This window comes from Ambystoma mexicanum, chromosome 1q, assembly GCF_040938575.1.
Source record: "Ambystoma mexicanum isolate Mex_15411 chromosome 1q, UKY_AmexF1_1, whole genome shotgun sequence".
Classification (NCBI taxonomy): Eukaryota; Metazoa; Chordata; class Amphibia; order Caudata; family Ambystomatidae; genus Ambystoma; species Ambystoma mexicanum.
The window spans coordinates 462,003,596-462,022,185 of NC_090922.1; positions in this window are offsets into that span (position 1 = coordinate 462,003,596).

Genomic DNA, 18,590 nt, shown 5'->3' on the forward strand with positions numbered 1-18,590 from the left:
ACACACCCAGGCACACACACACAAGGAAACTGAAACCCACGAAGGAAGGAAAGATAAGGAAGAAACTAAAGGAAAAGTGTGGTGCCAAACAACACAAAACCGTGTGCAAGGAATTGCTATTGCATTATGGCACCCAAGACATAATCCTTAAACTTGGAGGGAAACTTCCTCACCCTGGCCGGAAGAACACTACTTTCAAAAGAGTCCATGGTAGGGGTGATAGACAAACCCCCTTCGCCCTTCATCCACTGCATTATCCGTGACATCAGGAACGGAAACAGACACATGAATAGGAGATACTCCATCACGCTGGACCTCCAAAGACACTCCACTGCCCGTAGCCGACTCAATAGGACGCACCACATGATCCTGAACATCCAGAGACTCTATACCGCCTGAGTGCGAGGCAAAACAGCTAGGGCCAGTCTCCCCAGCTGAACAACCATCTAATGGGCCTCCAATTGCATCACCTTTGTTCCCCACAGACTCACACCCACCAAGCGAAGACACTTTGTCCCTAGGCACCAACACCACACACCTGAGACTCCACCTGGACCCATCGTCAAGCTTAACATAACCACAACCACACTTGGTGACTATTCGCGGTTGCATAAATTTACTGTGACCCTTGCCCACAAATCTAGGATTCTTAATCTGCGCCAGATCACCAATCTTCACAGGTAAGGGCTTCCTACGTGCCAGTTGCTCTTGCAAGAAACATTCTTGCTTTCCACGCACCCGATCCAACACACCCTGCACATCAACCTGTGATTGGATACCTCCACCCAGCGCTGGACCCTCAATTTGGACCCAGTTTTCCTCCCCCGCATCAACTCGAAAGGAGAATAACCTGTGACAACAGATGGAGTAAGCCTATAAGCTTTGAGTGACTCAGACACTACTCTTGCCCACGGGAGACCATTGGCAAGAGCCAACTGAATCGCACCCTTCACAATGCGATTCATGCGCTCTACTAACCCGTTGGCCTGCGGATTGTACAACACAACTTTATGATGCCGTGTACCAAGATCATCCAAAAATGTCTGCACGTAGTCTGAAACGAATTGAGAACCATTGTCGGTCACTATGCCAGCCGGCACACCTTCCCTACCAAACACCGCAGTGAGGAACTCCACAATCTTTTCACCGGTGACAGTAGACAATGCCGTGGCCTCAACCCATCTGGACGTATAATCCACCATCACCAGTATGAATCTCAAACTTCCCCCTAACGATTCTATGGGCCCCATAATGTCAAGAGCCACCTTAGACCACACCTCACAAGGCACTTCAACCGGGTAAACAGGCTGGGGAGTGATAACTTTGCTTTTGTCACTGGCCGAACAGGCTGCACAATCCTTCACCACTTGCTCCACATCAGCATCCATCCTGGGCCACCAATAGTCCTCCCTAAGTCTCCTCTTAGTCATGGACCTGCCCAAATGCCCCTCATGGGCCAATTCGATGAGCTTCCCTCTAAGGGAATCCGGGGGGACTAACCTCAAACCCCTAGCCACACCCCACGGACCCTCAGACAACCCCTCCCAAACATGACCATAGAGCTTAGACAATTCTGCACCCACAACCCCATTCTTAAGTGCTGTCTTGATTTCAACCAATGTGGGATCCCTCGCACATTCAGCACTCCACAATGGTTCGGACACAGCTGGTACCACACTAGCAACCAAAGTACAGTGATCCCCTAGGACCTCCTGAATTTCCTCAGCAGAATCAGTACTCGCAAAGCGCGACAAACAATCTGCAACTGCATTCTTCACGCCCGGGACATACTCAACCTTGAAGTTAAACTCTGTCATGTTGGCCATCCATCTCATGATCCTTGAAGATGCATGAGATAAACCTCTCATCGTCAACACGTGTACCAACGGCTTGTGGTCAGTACGAAGGGTATACTCAATTTCCCACAGAAAGGTTCTGAAATATTTTGAAGCCCACACAGCAGAGAGGGCCTCCCTCTCAATGACCGCATACTTCGTCTCAGCATCTCTGAGCATCCTAGAAGCAAAAGCAATGGGTCGAAGTCCACCATCTATTCTCTGCTCCAATACGGCACCTACACCATATTCGCTCGCGTCAACAGTAAGAAAAGTCTTGCTACATGGAGAAAAAGAACTCAAAGACGCAGCTTGTTCAATCTCACTCTTCAACCTGAGAAATTCAGTTTGGCATTAATCAGACCATGCAAAATTCACACCCTTCCTAAGTAACAACCTCATACAAACGGTTTTATCAGCATAAGAGGGCACAAACCTACTGTAGTACTCTGCAAGCCCCATGAACAACCTCAACTGGTCCTTGTTGGCCGGGGCCAGTGCATCACTCAAAGTCTTCACCAACTCACCCTTAGGATGAATACCCTTAGCATCCAAAGTATGACCCAGATATGTTACGCTGGGAACACCCACCTTACATTTGCTGAGTTTAACAGTAAGACTGCTAGCTTCCAAAATATGCATCACTTGGAGAACCCTACAATCATGCTCTGCCCGAGACTTCCCACACACCAGAATGTCATCTTGGAAACACTCCACCCCTCGAACGCCAGAAAACAGTTTCTGCATCACTCTCTGAAAAACCGCTGATGCGGATGCCAAACCGAAGGGCATCCTGCGGAACCGAAATGCACCAAAAGGGGTAATAAATGATTTGAGGGGGTTGGACTCCACATGTAAATCTATCTGATGATAGGCAGAGGAAAGGTCAAAAGTGGAGAAACAGGAAGCACCACCTACTAAAGAGAGCATCTCATTGAAATTAGGAAGGGGATGTCTGTCAACCCATATGTTTGAATTGGGATCCCTGAGATCTACACACATCCTCATGCTACCATCACCCTTGCGCGCCAAAACTACCGGGGCCAGCCATTCCAAACTCTCCACTTCCTCTATGACCCCCGAGTCTTTGAGTTTGGCAATCTCATCCTTCAATGCATCACGAGCCATAATGGGAACCCTTCTAACTTTATGGATGCTGGGCACAGAACCTCTCTTAAGTACTATCTTATGTACAAAGCCCTTCAACTTGCCCAACTTGGAAGTGAAAACTGAGGGAAATCTACTTTCAAGGATCTCTGCTGTGAGTTCCGTGGGATTCTCGGCTAACGCACTTACTTCGCTCACGCTCAATACAGGAATCGCTTTCCCTGGTCTAATTTCTAATTCCAGGGCAGCTTGCTCATTCCACCCTACCACCGGGTCCCCCTTGTGAGCCACATACAACTTTGCTCTGGCCGTCTGACCCTCAAACTCTATATTGGCCCACTCAAACCCCAGGACCTTGATGGATACGTGTCCATAAGCACATCGGTTTATGTCAGAGGGAGATAAATCAGACACCTTCCTCTGAAATTTGGACACATACAGTTCGGGGGATTTCATTGTGTACGGTGACCCCGTGTCTACCATCATCTCAAGGGGGGTACCATTGACCACGAGCATTGCCCAAGCCCTCTTCTTGCAGCTCCCCACGCTCAACAACGAACCCTCAGACACATCAACCCATGTAGCCCACAACAGTCACCTCCTCATCATCATCATTGGCATCCACCATTCTCACTGTTTGTCTGCTGGATGCAAAACTTCTGCGCATGCGTGCAAAATGTCCCTTTGTTTTGCATCTCCTACACTCCATATTGGCGGCCGGACACTCTTTAGCACCCGTCACGTGTCCACGCCAACCACATCTTCTGCATAGTTCTTTTGATGTGGGAATCCCCTTGCTGTCCTTGTTCATTCCCTTGGCATCGACAGTTCTGCAGGGAATTATTGCTTGCACCACTTCACCTTTATCCGCCATTTCTCTCACACTCTTCCTGGACACCTCAATGGCGCGATAAATCTCAATGGCCCTCATTACGACCCTGGCGGAAAGTGACTGACCGGACCGCCACAGCGTAAATAGCGTTTCCGCCATTGCACGAAGGAGCAAAGTGCGGCCAATTCCGACCCATCGGGCACGAGCACCACGGCATGGCGGAAGTGCAAAGTCCGCGATGGCGGAAATGACCCCAAAACGGCCCACACCGCCGCCGTACGGCGCCCTAGGTGCAATACCGCCACCCATCACAGCGGACACCGCAGTGTGCGCCTACCGGAAAGTACGGTGACCGGAAATATACGGAAACGGAAGTTAAAACATGGGCCCGGAACGGGAAACATCCCGCCGTACACCTATAAAACCACTAAAACCACACAACCACTAAAAACACTACCCTGAGACACACCCCAACCCGACATCCACCCTAGCGAAACCAAGAAAAATGGGAAAAGTAGCGAAGAAAGCGTGCGACCGCAAGCGGCAGGTCCACTTCTCCCGTGAGGAACTCACCGTGCTAACAGAGACCCTCCAGGAGAATGCTGCCGTCGTCTTCTCCACGCAAATGACCAGGACGGCACTTGCAAACAAGAAGGCCATATGGGCTCTGGTGGCACAGCGGGTAAGTGCGGTGGGGACCGCACCCCGCAACCCACAGCAATGCCGAAAGCGATGGGACGACCTGCGGATACGCGTCCGCAGCATACTCTCTGCCAACCGCAACATTGCCACAGCCACCGGGGGAGGTCCTGAATCACCCATCAAGTTGACCCCCTGGGAAGAAATCTGTGCCTCCACCATCGGAATGGAGAGCATAGAGGGAGTCGGAGGGATGGAGAAAGGAGTGCAGACATCCGAAGATTCAGGTAGGTGGGCCAAATAAAACAATGCCAAACCCACAAAGTCCATCCATGTGAAGTACCATGTGTCCACATAGTGCAACAGAAACACATGTCCAGGAGAACGTCCACACACATCGGCCTGATAGCGCACGTTAAAACCCACAATAAATACATAAATAATTAAAAACCCCTAAAACACGCACTACACGTGCAGCAGGCACACCCTAACTGCAGGCTGCCAAACAACTGCACCCTCACCCCACACACAAATGAAAGCACCTCCAAGGCCCCGACCCAAATCACCCTCAGGTACCACCCCAATGCATGTGATACAATGCCATTCCAATACCCACAGACCCATTAATAACCCTCGCCCTCCTTTACTCCACCACAGGGTCCGATCCAAACGACGAGCATCAGGACACCCCTACCAGCACACCTGCAAAGAGGGCCAAGACCAACGGCCAAAGACCCTCCACCTCAGCTGCACGCATCAAGACACGGCAGCAGCACAAATCAGGTGGCAGCACAGAGGAGGGAACATCAACAGGCACCCCAGCAGCCAGCATGCCCACAACACCACCACCACAGGTCCCCCCAACGGATGCCACAGAAGGCACTGCCTCTGGTGGCAGCAGCACCATAGGTGACACCCCATTGATGGCAGCATGCTCCGACACAGAAGACGGGGATGTCGAAGTCAGATCCATCCATGACCTGTCCCAATCCCCCTGTCTGTCCCATCCCGTACAACATGAGGATACCACGCAGGGGCACCCACAAGACGACGACTGGCCATCCCCCACAAGCCCTGTGGCAAGGCAACATGAGGACAACAGCCCCTCTGTGACACCCCCGCAAATGGCCATGGCCCAGCAGAGGCAACAGTCCCTCGACCAGTTAATCGTGCAACAGCAGCAACTGGCCACGCTCCTCAAGGACCATGCCGATGAATGTGGGGGCACTAAGGCAGACATAGAAACATCAACTGAGACACTTAGGGCAGAAATGGAGAGAGGTACAGAGACACTAAGGGCACAAATGGAGAGTAGCACCGAGAGCCTGAGAGTCCAAATGGAGAGAAGCACCGAGAGCCTGAGGGGGGAACTGCATGCGACGTCCAAAGACGTATGTGCCGAACTTGCCGCAGTGCGCCGTGTGCTCACTGAGCTCTCGCAAACCCTTAGGGACATGCATGGACGTGAGCAGGCAGAGACATCATCCGTTGCAAGTTCCGTCCAGGGCAGCCCCCAACGTAGATCTGGGAGGAACCTGCGCTCCACAGGCAGGGGTGCCCCTGATACCCGCAGAGGGGGCTTGCAATAGCGACAGCCCACTGACAATGAGCATCTTTGGACACTGGTGTTCGGGGGGGAAGTAGGAGGGTGGAGGGGGTGTGTTGGGCTCACTTGGGTGGCGGGTCGATAGGGTGTACTACATGATATCACATATGCCATAAACAGTGCACGATCAACCAATGAGATGTGTGGACATTGATCTTTGTGTACTAGGCCATCATAGGCGTACAGTCCATATTGTGCATGTCCCAGACACACACAGTGCCACGAGTCCCGTGTCCATGTATCAGCCACTAGGCGTGAGTGCTAGAAGCATACATCAATGATATGCTGACGAATGTCATGGCCCTCCGGTGCCTCGCAGACTCCTTGAGGTGCTGCCACATCCCCACCCTCATCATGACCATCATCAGGTGCTTGCAGTTCTGCGTCAGGGGGCATGGGCACATTTCTACGTACGCACATGTTGTGGAGCATGACACATGCCATCACCATCTTTGCAACCTTCTCATGGCGGTACAGGAGTGCCCCGCCAGACCTGCTGAGGCAGCGGAAACGACCCTTTAGTAGGCCGAATGCCTGTTCAATGACTACACGGGTACGTGAGTGGGCATGGTTGTAGTCCTCCTCATGCTGGTCCCGTGGGTTCTGGACTGGTGTGAGGAGCCATCTCTTCAGTGGATATCCAGCATCACCTGTATGTGGACGATAAACGTATGATGTGGAATGCCATTGCTACGTACGCACACCCCCCCCCTTCCTGCCAGGTCATTGCCGAATCACATACCCCACATTATCATGCATGTAATGAGACTCACCGAGTAGCCAGGATCTGTTCCCTGCGTGTCGCTCCATGTAGCGTGGTATTGTAGAGTTCCTCAAGACCATAGAATCATGGGTTGATCCAGGGAATCGGGCACAACAATGTGTAATGATCCTGTTGGAGTCACACACCATTTGTACATTCAGAGAATGAAATTGTTTTCGGTTGCGGTACTGGGCCTCCATGGCATGTGGGACGACCAATTCCACATGGGTGCAGTCGATGGCACCAATGCAACCCGGTATGCCGCCAAGTGCATGGAATCCCACTTTTGTGTTGGTAATTTCCTGCTCCGAGCGTGGTAGGGAGATGTAGTCGTCTGCGTGCTGCAGGAGGGCATCGAGCACTTGCAATAGTGTCTGTGAGAACAGTGGCTGAGAAATGCCATGCAACTGTCCGACTGTGTGCTGGTAGGTGCCTGTGGCCAGGAAGTGTAGTACAGACACCACCTTCAGTAGGGGTGGGATGGCGGTTGGGCTATCTATCATGCTGACAAGGTCAGCCTGTGTCATGTGCACAATGGCGGCTATGGTGTCCCGGTCCAGACGGTAGAGGGTGTGGATCTGCTCATCAGTGAGGTTGAACGGATGTGCTCGGAGGCGTGGGATTGCGGGCTGCCTGCGTGGTGGTAGTGTCTGTGCTGGCGGCCCTTGCTGGCCCTGCCTTGCCCTCCTCCTCCTCCTGCGTCTCCTCCGTGCGGCCGGTTGTAGTTGGTGTTCGTCTTCTTCTTGGAGTTGGAGTACTTGCAGTGCTATCATGTCCCCCAGGGCCAACATCGCGAGTCCTGCCGGTAGCATTTCGGTGTGGTTGTGGGAGGAGACTGGCTGTGCAATTTATGTGTTATCAGGCTGTATGGCCTCCACCTGTGGAGATTCATTCCACCTGTGCAAACTGCTCTCCCCTTTGGCCGAGCACGTCCCGCGCACAACGCTGCAATTCGGGGAATGGCATCTTGCTATTGCAATCATGTATTTGTACCCGATGGCCGTGTAACATTGGTTGATATGTTCATTCTGCTGTGGTCCCATTGTTTCACATACTATCTGTGCAGTCGCGAACAGACTTGTGAAGGGTCAGTGGAACGTAGTACTCGAGTAACGGTGGGCCCTCATGCATCACTGTACCGAGTTGCAACGACGGGCGGGGCGTCCCATTTGTGGGTGAAGGCAGTTGCCATTTTCACACACAGCCGCACTCGATGGATTAATTAGTGATTTCAAACGGCCACAGATGCCTCTTCGACGTGATGTTGCAAATGAGGAATTCGAAGGGCGGCGCTTTCGGTTTTCAGCTGGCGGCGAGGAAATGCCCACAGGTCTGACTGCTAATATAACGTACTATTGTTCAATGTCCTTGGGACAGGGGCCATGGCGAGGATGCAATGATTGATATGAATAGTATGGGATGCGCAATAGCGACGTGGGCGATGAGGCCGGACGTTCCCAAATACATGTTACTTCACTACACTGGAATTACGGGCTGGGGCACTGTGGATTTTGCAGGCTGCATAACGCACAGACTCAATGGATATTTCTAATGTTATGTGAGTAAATATTCAGGCGTTTTAATCCCGGGATGAGGGAATGATGAATGGATGCATGGGCAGGTGATTTGATACAGAGTTTGCCATGTACAGGGCTTCTTGGGATCTATCCGCCTCCCCTACGCTATGTGATGCAGGGCTGCCATAGTGGGACCATCGTCTATCTGGCCTTGTTGAGCCCTCCCTGTCTCGACGCGCCCTCAGACACTTGTGTCCATGCACGTTACCAATCCCATCTGATGGATTCTGTTTTGACAGACGCATGCACAGGTACACTCGTTTGTGATGGTGTTTACACCTCGATATAGATAGTTATGAGTCGCAAGTGGTTTTTGGGTGGTGATGGACCTTTGGAGTGGGCTAGCATGCATATGGCTGTGGATTTAGTGTGATCATTGAAGTGAGTTGTTGGAATGTAGTTCTGATGGCCATTCTGTTCTTTTTCTTTTCTTTTGGTTGACAGGTATCTCCTCCCCTTTTGCCACTGCCATCTGTATGCCACTCCTGCAGATGGGTTTTACTCCCAACACCTGCTGCTTCGTGTTAATCAGTGGAGCAGCATTACAATCTTATGGGACGATCGCCAATGGGCCACATGCCCTTACGCAGTACTGGTGGCTCGGAGCAACATTTCGGCCTTTCAGCTGGACTAGTGCCTCCCCATTGGGCCGGCCCTGCGGTTCTGTGCGCTTCCATGTTGCCTTTTCGTACGTGAATGTGGCTCTGTGTACCAGGATGGAACAGGGCGTCACACAAGTAGTGGCTGGTCATTTCTTGCGGATGCAGCCCACAATGGTGAAATGTGTTTTGGAGTTCATGGCCTGATGGCTGTATGGGCTTGGTGATTTTGTTGTGCATTAAATTTCTATTCTGATTTGGCCCGTGTAGCGTTCTTCTTTGCAAGTGATGTGGCATATGCCTATTTGTGGAGCGATGTATTGTGAGGAGATCTGCATTGGGTTCCAGCTTCGGAGTTTAGTTGCGTGGTACTGTACTGGCCGCGTTTGCCTATGAAGCCCGTGAGGTCAGGGATGGGGGCTGCCAATATGACTGTTTGAATGTTGTCATGCTCAGGGGCGGGGGATTGGGTTTTGTGTGACAGATGCCGGTCAGCCAGGTGGACTGGTGTAATGATGTGATTTTCGGAATATTGCTGGTCACAGGTGCCTGTGTTTGCGTGCGTTTCTTGGTGGGGGACTGTGGTCATGTCCATTGGGATGGCTTCTGTATTCGTGCCATCTGTGCCCTGCAGCTCCCATTGGCCCCTGTTGTGTTTTTTTGTTCGTTGGCATGCATGGGTGACTTGTACATTTCACTGGTTGCATTGTGGCTTCATTGCACCTACGGGGAGTTGTACTTTGTGGGCAGGGAGCGGTGTACAGGCACTCAGTGGGGCCGTTTACGGTTGATTCGCGATGCCGTACTTCTCACCATGGCGGAATGGTACATTCTGCCATGCTTGATGGCGTTAGGTACATGTCCGCTAGGGTCGGAATTGGCGTACCCTTGCGCCATGGTGGTGTTTACGGTTTGGCATGGCGCGCGCGCGCGTGCTTGGTGCAGTTGGCGTTGGCGTTCACTACGGTGTCGCTAGTGGCTTCGTACTTTGCGGTGACGGGTCATAGTCGCACCGAGCGCTATTCGATGGCGGTATTGCATTTCCGCCATCGTTTTCCGAATTCCGCCAGGGTCGTAATGAGGGCCAATGACTTTCTCCAAAGGCGGGTCCTTTTCTATCCACAGTCTCTCCCTGACACGTGCATCAGATGTCCGCATCATAACCTGATCGCGGATATACTCGTCAATAGTATCAGTGAACTTGCATGTTGCTATCAGGGTGCGTAGGGCCGTCACATAAGCATCAATGCCTTCACAAGACCCTTGGGCCCTCGAAAAGAAATGGTACCGCTCAAGTACAACATTGGCTCTCTTGCCAAATCGCCCATCCAACTTGCCCAGAGCCGTTTCATATGCAAGCACCACTTCATGCACAGCATCGCCACCCTCAGTACCCTCTGCACGAGCAGCATGCACTACGGAACCGGGAAGGTGCCTGAAAATTCATAGTCCTTCGGTCCCTAGACAATTCAGCAATGCTGCTTCCTTTTCATCATCCCTGAATTTCGCGCCACCTGCCGCTCTGAGGTACACTTTGAAGGTATCAACCCATAAGTTCCATGCGATTTCTGGTTCACCCGGACTAGAGAGAAATGCAGGAGGTGGGCGTGCATTATTGTGCTGCATGATGAGGTCAGGATATTGCTAAGGGACTGATTGATGAGCAACTAGTCACATTGGTGACTATGGTAAGTAGCGAACAATTGCCAATTGCTAGTCTCAACAACTCCAATGGTGCAATGCTCTGCGGTGATCCTGTGGACAGCGAACCTGGTGCAGTCCATCCTTCAATGCATCATGAGCCATAATGGGAACCCTCTAACTTTATTGACGCTGGGCACAGAACCGCTCTTAAGTACTATCTTATGTACAACGCCCTTCAACTTGCCCAACTTGGAAGTGAAAACTGAGGAAAATCTACTTTCAAGGATCTCCGCCGTGAGTTCCGTGGGATTCTCGGCTAACGCACTTACTTCGCTCACGCTCAATACAGGAATCGCTTTCCCTGGTCTAATTTCTAATTCCAGGGCAACTTGCTCATCCCAGCCTACCACCGGGTCCTCCTTGTGAGCCACAGACAACTTTCCTCTTGCCGTCCGACCCTCAAACTCTATATTGGCCCACTCAAACCCCAGGACCTTGATGGGTAGGTGCGTCAAGCAAAAAATGGCGGTTTTCACTTCTGAAACGCATCTCATCCTCTGTGCTGCAAAGCACCATGGGAGATATATAAAGGTTTTTGGACAGCAGGGGGCATCCCATTCTCTTTTGAATATTTTCAAAACTACTGATCAAATTTACCACAAACTAGAAAAGGAAATGACTGCAATGCGTTTTGCCCAAGTTGTTTTTTATGTGGTCCACATTCATGCAGCAGTTTTCACACTATGGCTGTTAAAAAATGCACACTTTCTCTAGGGGAAAATGAATGGGAGAAGGTTGAAAACAGTGTTTTTTTGTTTCCTTAAAACCTGTTTTATCTTTTAACAAATGTTACTAAAATGTCCCGTTTTTTGGGGGAATGGCCTGTGACAAACATTCTTTTAGATAATTGGTGAAATGTTAGTATTCATTTGGGCGTTTCTATGGAAGTGAAAATGCTTAACCGCCTTCCATCACAATCTTTCTTTTTAAATATCTGTGGCTTTCAAAGGTGTTGATTTAATAATTCTCCATCGGCTCTGAAGTGTGCACATTGGTTAATAGCCTCAGTTAGTGTCTAAACCTGTTAAAATCCTCAAGATTCTAATTTACCTGTCTCTGGTGGCAAGGGACATTGCCCCATGCACAGAAATGACACTGGGTGCTGGTTTAAAGTAATCTGCTCATAGCTTATATCTTGTTCATCAATCAGGATTTCACACTAGCTAACTACAATAACCTAGCTAACTACAATAACCTCTTCTCAATGTGTTAATAATAATGTAATAATAATGTAATAGCTCTTGTGCTCTACATACAAAACATGCTACTGCAAGAAATCAAGAGGCCGATTCATGGAATAATTAGCGCGGCGCAAGTGGGCAAAAACGTGCGAATCGCAGTGGAATAGCGAAAATCGCAGTGCAAGTGCGAAAATCGCACGAAAAGCAGCGCACGTCGATTCATGGAAGGCCGTGCGCGAGAAAACCAGCGGATGTGCGATAAAAAAGTGCGCTGCGCACGTTGGCGCACGTTGGCGCACAGGCCATCTAACAGCGTGCGCCAGGTCACAGCGAAAATCGCACAGGCCACAGCGAAATTCGCACATAGCGCGGCGCACGCAATAAAAGTAGGCGGAACACGGGCGTAACACTCGGAATGGGGAACAACTTGCCAAAACGTGGGCGTCACGGGGGAAGTACAGGGCACAAGTGCGCGGAACGCCCACACGCTCGCCTACAACACGTATTCATGGAATAGAATAGGGGAAAAAAGCGCACGCTCAAACCAGCGCACAGGCACAAACACGACCGCCACAAGAAAGGAGGCGGTAGCGTCTCTGCGGCTGTAAGAAATGTGCGCCAAAAGGTGCGCCAACAAATAGCACCTATATACTGCCATGATGAATGTCCCATACTGTGGCCCTCCAGGAAAAATGACGTGCAAAGGGGTACCCACAAACACGGACACCCGCTGACAAAAAATACGTGTGCATGTATACCGGGGTGCGCGGGAAGTGTCACACGCGATTAGCAGGGTACGTGCATCACAGGGGTTCGCGTGAAGTTATTCACGCGATCGGGCCTGGGGGAGCGGGCTACGTGTATTACAGGGGTTCGCGTGAAGTTCCTCACGCGATCGGGCCTGGGGGAGCGGGCTACGTGTATTTCAGGGGTTCGCGTGAAGTTCCACACGCGATCGGGCCTGGGGGAGCGGGCTACGTGTATTACAGGGGTTCGCGTGAAGTTCCTCACGCGATCGGGCCTGGGGGAGCGGGCTACGTGTATTTCAGGGGTTCGCGTGAAGTTCCACACGCGATCGGGCCTGGGGGAGCGGGCTACGTGTATTACAGGGGTTCGCGTGAAGTTCCTCACGCGATCGGGCCTGGGGGAGCGTGCTACGTGTATTTCAGGGGTTCGCGTGAAGTTTCACACGCGAATAGCCTGGGCGCGTGAATTTGAGGGGTGCGCGGGAAGTTCCTCACGCGATCGGGCCTGGGGGAGCGGGCTACGTGTATTACAGGGGTTCGCGGGAAGTTCCACACGCGAATAGCCTGGGCGCGTGAATTTGAGGGGTGCGCGGGAAGTTCCACACGCGAATAGCCTGGGCGCGTGTATTTCAGGGGTGCGCGGGAAGTTCCACACGCGAATAGCCTGGGCGCGTGTATTTCAGGGGTTCGCGGGAAGTTCCACACGCGAATAGGCTGGGCGCGTGAATTTGAGGGGTGCGCGGGAAGTTCCACATGCGAATAGGCTGGGCGCGTGTATTTCAGGGGTTCGGGGGAAGTTCCACACGCGAATAGCCTGGGCGCGTGTATTTCAGGGGTGCGCGGGAAGTTCCACACGCGAATAGCCTGGGCGCGTGTATTTCAGGGGTGCGCGGGAAGTTCCACACGCGAATAGCCTGGGCGCGTGTATTTCTGGGGTTCGCGGGAAGTTCCACACGCGAATAGCCTGGGCGCGTGTATTTCAGGGGTTCGCGTGAAGTTTCACACGCGAATAGCCTGGGTGCGTGAATTTGAGGGGTGCGCGGGAAGTTCCTCACGCGATCGGGCCTGGGGGAGCGGGCTACGTGTATTACAGGGGTTCGCGGGAAGTTCCACACGCGAATAGCCTGGGCGCGTGAATTTGAGGGGTGCGCGGGAAGTTCCACACGCGAATAGCCTGGGCGCGTGTATTTCAGGGGTGCGCGGGAAGTTCCACACGCGAATAGCCTGGGCACGTGTATTTCAGGTGTTCGCGGGAAGTTCCACACGCGAATAGCCTGGGCGCGTGTATTTCAGGGGTTCGCGGGAAGTTCCACACGCGAATAGCCTGGGCGCGTGTATTTCAGGGGTTCGCGTGAAGTTTCACACGCGAATAGCCTGGGCGCGTGAATTTGAGGGGTGCGCGGGAAGTTCCTCACGCGATCGGGCCTGGGGGAGCGGGCTACGTGTATTACAGGGGTTCGCGGGAAGTTCCACACGCGAATAGCCTGGGCGCGTGAATTTGAGGGGTGCGCGGGAAGTTCCACACGCGAATAGCCTGGGCGCGTGTATTTCAGGGGTGCGCGGGAAGTTCCACACACGAATAGCCTGGGCGCGTGTATTTCAGGTGTTCGCGGGAAGTTCCACACGCGAATAGCCTGGGCGCGTGTATTTCAGGGGTTCGCGGGAAGTTCCACACGCGAATAGCCTGGGCGCGTGTATTTCAGGGGTTCGCGGGAAGTTCCACACGCGAATAGCCTGGGCGCGTGTATTTCAGGGGTGCGCGGGAAGTTCCACACGCGAATAGCCTGGGCGCGTGTATTTCAGGGGTGTGCGGGAAGTTCCACACGCGAATAGCCTGGGCGCGTGTATTTCAGGGGTGCGCGGGGAGTTCCACACGCGAATAGCCTGGGCGCGTGTATTTCAGGGGTGCGCGGGAAGTTCCACACGCGAATAGCCTGGGCGCGTGTATTTCAGGGGTGCGCGGGAAGTTTTACACGCGATTTCTGCACGGTACGTGTATTTCAGGGGTGCCGGGGAGTCCCACATGTGATTTGACAGTGTGGGTCCTCCCAGGTGTACCCTGTACACCCTCCACGGCCCCTGCAGGCAGCCCACACCACAGGGGACTACCCTGCATCCCTGGTCATGTCCCGCAGGCAGCCCACCCAACATGGGCATGCCCCCCAGCAAAGGCACATGTCTCCTTGAACTAATGAACACCAACACATGTCCCCTTGCACCCCCACCCCCCAGCACTGTGGGGCACATGCCAGCAGTCCCCCACCCATGTCCAACTCATGTCCCCCACCACCCCCACCCCCCAGCACTGTGGGGCACCTGCCAGTAGGCCCCCACCTATGTCCAACTCATGTCTCCCACCACCCCCACCCCCCAGCCACCAGGGTCACCCTCCACCAGGGCCCCACTCATGTCTCCCACCACCCCCACCCCCCAGCACTGTGGGGCACCTGCCAGCAGGCCCCCACCCATGTCCAACTCATGTCTCCCACCACCCCCACCCCCCAGCACTGTGGGGCACCTGCCATTAGGCCCCCACCCATGTCCAACTCATGTCTCCCACCACCCCCACCCCCCAGCCACCAGGGTCACCCTCCACCAGGGCCCCACTCATGTCTCCCACCACCCCCACCCCCCAGCACTGTGGGGCACCTGCCAGCAGGCCCCCACCCATGTCCAACTCATGTCTCCCACCACCCCCACCCCCCAGCACTGTGGGGCACCTGCCAGTAGGCCCCCACCCATGTCCAACTCATGTCTCCCACCACCCCCACCCCCCAGCCACCAGGGTCACCCTCCACCAGGGCCCCACTCATGTCTCCCACCACCCCCACCCCCCAGCACTGTGGGGCACCTGCCAGCAGGCCCCCACCCATGTCCAACTCATGTCTCCCACCACCCCCACCCCCCAGCACTGTGGGGCACCTGCCAGCAGTCCCCCACCCATGTCCAACTCATGTCCCCCACCACCCCCACCCCCCAGCACTGTGGGGCACCTGCCAGTAGGCCCCCACCCATGTCCAACTCATGTCTCCCACCACCCCCAGCCACCAGGGTCACCCTCCACCAGGGCCCCACTCATGTCTCCCACCACCCCCACCCCCCAGCACTGTGGGGCACCTGCCAGCAGGCCCCCACCCATGTCCAACTCATGTCTCCCACCACCCCCACCCCCCAGCACTGTGGGGCACCTGCCAGCAGGCCCCCACCCATGTCCAACTCATGTCTCCCACCACCCCCAAACCCCAGCCACCAGGGGCACCCTCCACCAGGCCCCCACTCATGTCACCCACCACCCCCACACCCCAGCAGTGCAGGGTCACCCTCCACCAGGGCCCCACTCATGTCTCCCACCACCCCCACACCCCAGCAGTGCAGGGTCACCCTCCACCAGGCCCCCACTCATGTCTACCACCACCCCCACCCCCCAGCCACCAGGGTCACCCTCCACCAGGCCCCCACTCATGTCACCCACCACCCCCACACCCCAGCAGTGCAGGGTCACCCTCCACCAGGGCCCCACTCATGTCTCCCACCACCCCCACCCCCCAGCACTGTGGGGCACCTGCCAGCAGGCCCCCACCCATGTCCAACTCATGTCTCCCACCACCCCCACCCCCCAGCACTGTGGGGCACCTGCCAGCAGGCCCCCACCCATGTCCAATCCATGCCCCCCTGCACCTGGGTCCCAACATTCCCCAATCATGTCCGTAATGCCCATCCTCCCCTGCCAAAAGGCCCAACCAACTATCACACCCACCCACATATCAAAGGCAATTACATGTTACACCCCCAATGTAAATAATGCAATTTAACACATGTCTGTCACACACAATGGCTGCAAGTGAATGACAAAACACCCAACATGACATGCCTGAAAGCAATGAGATGATACGACACATTGAAGATTAAAAAAATAATATGTATTGAACAGCAAATAAGAAAAAACACAAAGCAAATCAAACAAAACAAGATGAATGTCCAAGAAAAAATTATGAAAAAATAAAATAAGCCAATTAAGAATATCATCCTGGGTCCATGAGCCCTACCAAATTAAACCTAACTGACTACTAACTAAAAAGGGAACTATATACAAAAAAGTGGTGCATTGTCCAATCGCAACCAAAAAAAAATCAAAAAAACAAAGGAAACCTAACCCTAACTATACAACTATATACAAAGGCAGCGGGCTATTCGGACGGCTCACTGGTTGTTGTCATGGGCCAGGGCATCATCGAACTCCTGGTCAATGGCTTGGAGGCGGGCATGTTCCCTGGCCCCGAGGTTCCGCAGGGATAACGCAGTGTCAAGCTCAAACTCCCTGCGAAGACCCTCGAGGCACTCAGCCCGCCTCAGCGCCCTCCGCATGGAGTCCTCCTCCCTGACCATCGTGAGCCGTTCCTCCTCTGCCCGCTGCCGCTCCGCACCTATCCGCTGGCACAACCTCTCCCACACGGAAGCCACTCCCATTCCAGGGTTCTCCTGCCCTCCGGCCGATGCCTGCACCCCTGATGTTGATGGCCCCGAGCCATGATGCCTCCCACGTTGAGCCTGCTGCTGCCTCCGACGCAACTGCCTGTGCCAGCACGACGGCATCCAGGCTGATGGAAACCACCGACGCCGTCGTGCACATGCCCTGCCCGATGATGCCGTCACATCCTCCATCTGCTGGGGTCCAGTTGCTCTGGTGTCCACCCCTGCTGGATCTCTGACTCCCGACTGTGGCAGGGATGGGATCCCCACCGAGCTGGCTGCATTGGTCGGGGCAGGTCCACAGGGGGCCCTGGTGGCATCTGGGCTGGAAGACGGCAAGGAGAACGACTGGTGGATAGCCTGCACAGAGGAGGAGAGGGCCGCCACATTGGCCAACACATGCAGGAAACCCCCGAACATGGCCGATCCCAATTGGGCCACGTCGGCACGGTGCACTTCGTGATGACGTGCGTGCTCCTCCCGGGAAGCACGCACGGCATCACGAATCACAGCCGTGCGCAACGCGACCCCAATCAGGACCTTCTCCGCACGGCCAGGGGTTCCCACGTCCGCAGGTGGAGGGGAGTCAGGTGACATGGACATCCCCTCTACCTGCGGACAGGCCTGGGACGGGGCATCCCTGCTGGTGCATGGTGGTGCACTCACAGGGTCAGGGACAGCGACATGCACAGGCCCCTCCACGGTGACCTGTGCTGCCTCCTGCCCCTGGCCCTGGACTGCACCACTTGCACCAGCAGGGATGCCCCCACCAGGCCCCATGTGTGCCCCAGTGGCGGCCTCCTCCTCCTCTGTGCAAACCACCAACCTGGATGGCTCCTCACCGTCTCCCACCGTAGCAGGCCCCTGTGGGGGCTCACCCACCCCTTCCGCTGCAGCCGTGGGGGCATCCCCGCCGCCTTGCTCCACAGCGCCGTCTCCGCCCTCTTCTTCACTAGCCGCTGCGTAGAGGGAGACAAAGAACACAAGCATCAGGGCACTGTACAATGGTCCCCTAGACAGGAAGCAATAGCAGATGAGCACCACTGTCAAAGTACACTTCCATCATGTCCCTCCACAACACATGGGTCAGTCCAGGCAAAACACACACAGTAACAGGCATGGTGCATGCCATGGACATTTCCATGCATGTCCAATGGACTCTTGAAACATTCAATGATATGTAACTCACATGCATCATGCCTCATGCCCATCACATGCACACACTTCACCTCAGTCACATCCATCTGGCCCCAAACACACCAAACACAGCGGATACAAGGGTAATTTTGCTGCTTTACTGAATCTCTGCATTGTCACACACATGTGTCATGCATCCATGGCATGCACAAGTCACAGACACGCAGGTCAGGCACACAGACATGGCTACCATATATGTACCTGGCATCAGCACCCATCCCTCACCCCCACCCATGTTCAGGTACAGAGACTGGCATGCTCTCATGTTCATAATCTGATTAGGGCTCCCCATGCGGCATTTCAACACATGCAACAACCATGTGCATCACACATC